The sequence below is a fragment of the Olea europaea genome, unplaced genomic scaffold (genome assembly GCF_002742605.1).
Source record: "Olea europaea var. sylvestris unplaced genomic scaffold, O_europaea_v1 scaffold2745, whole genome shotgun sequence".
NCBI classification, from domain to species: Eukaryota; Viridiplantae; Streptophyta; class Magnoliopsida; order Lamiales; family Oleaceae; genus Olea; species Olea europaea.
In genome coordinates this window covers 37,871-39,742 of record NW_019245886.1, presented here as the reverse complement: position 1 = coordinate 39,742, position 1,872 = coordinate 37,871, and positions in this window count along the sequence as shown.

Genomic DNA, 1,872 nt, shown 5'->3' with positions numbered 1-1,872 from the left:
TGACATGTGAAATTTAGAAAACATAATTTGCCTCGAAATACGTGAATTCCACACTCAACTACCCAACAACTCAAATCAACTCGAACTCGTGTGTGATACTTAAGGACTTGTGTGAACAGTGCTTGGACTCTTTTAACATGCCTAGATGATCAATGACCACATAACAAAATACTAAATGAATTTGAAAATAAACTTCCTAATCTAATGCAGAAAGCATAATAAAGTAAATAAAAAGATAAAAAGGATACAGTGGGTTGCCTCCCACCCAGCTCTAAGTTATAGTCGATAGCTCGACTTTTCTGTAGCTGCTTCATTCTGGCATCTCGAGTTGAACGGTTGACTTTTGGTTAGAGAAGTCACCGCCCCAGTAGTGTTTCAACCTTTTCCCATTAACAGTGAAGGTACTCTTATTCTCATGGCTCACTTGTATAGCCCCATATGGTAGGACTTTTGTAACTGTGTAGGGACCCGACCACCGTGATCGTAGTTTTCCTGGGAATAGCTTGAGTCTCGAGTTATACAGTAGTACTTGCTGCCCCACTTCAAATACTCGCCTCTGAATGTTCATATCATGCCACATCTTGGTTATCTCCTTGAAAAGTTTTGTATTTTCATAAGCCTCCATTCTAAATTCATCCAACTCATTCAGTTGCTGTGGACGCTTTTCACCGGCGGCATTCAAGTCCATATTTAACTGTTTCATAGCCCAATATGCCCGGTGCTCCATTTCTAATGGCAGATGGCATGCTTTCCCAAAGACTAGGCGGTATGGAGACATGCCGATCGGGGTCTTGAATGCTATTCTGTAAGCCCATAATGCATCGTCTAGCTTTTTAGACCAATCCTTTCTAGATGAATTCACAGTGACTTCTAGTATTCTCTTCAACTTCAGATTAGACACCTCAACTTGCTCGCTGGTTTGTGGATGATATGGAGTAGCAACGCGGTGTTTAACGCCATATTTATTCAGCAGCTGCTCAAACTGGCGATTACAGAAATGCTTGCCCCCACCGCTGATTATAGCCCGCGATGTACAATATCGGGTGAAAATATATTTCTTCAAGAATTCAATTACTGTCTTTGAGTCATTTGTTGGCAATACAATTGCTTCCACCCATTTTGAGACGTAATCCACTGCCACCAAGATATACTGGTTTGAGAACGAAGGGGGGAAAGGTCCCATGAAGTCAATTCCCCAAACATCAAATATCTCCACTTCCAATATATTGTTTAGTGGGATTTCATTTCTCCTCGAGATATTCCCAGTGCGTTGACATCTGTCACACCTCTTAACAAACTTAAATGTGTCTTTAAATAGTGTAGGCCAGTAGAAACCTGATTGTAAAATCTTTGCAGCTGTTTTTGAAGCTCCAAAGTGTCCTGCATATGCGGATGAGTGACAGTGCTCGAGAATCTCATGTACTTCTTCTTCAGGTACGCACCTCCTCACTATCTAATCAGCTCCTCGTCTATAGAGAATTGGATCCTCCCAAAAATAGTATTTTAACTCGGCGAAGAATTTTTTTCTTTGGTGACTAGAGCAGTCAGGTGGTGGAATAGAACTGGCCAAGTAATTGACAATATCTGCGTACCAAGGTGCTTCATCCACTCTCAACATCTGTTCATCCGGGAAGATCTCATTTATATCCACTAAATCTTCCGTCTCCCCAGGTTCTAGTCTGGATAGGTGATCTGCTACTACGTTCTCTGTGCCCTTCTTATCGCGTATCTCAATGTCAAATTCTTGCAGCAACAGCACCCAACGAATTAATCTCGACTTTGCATCCTTCTTTGTGAGCAGATACTTCAATGCAGCATGATCAGTATAGACGATGACTTTAGACCTGACGAGGTATGTCCTGAATTTGTCGA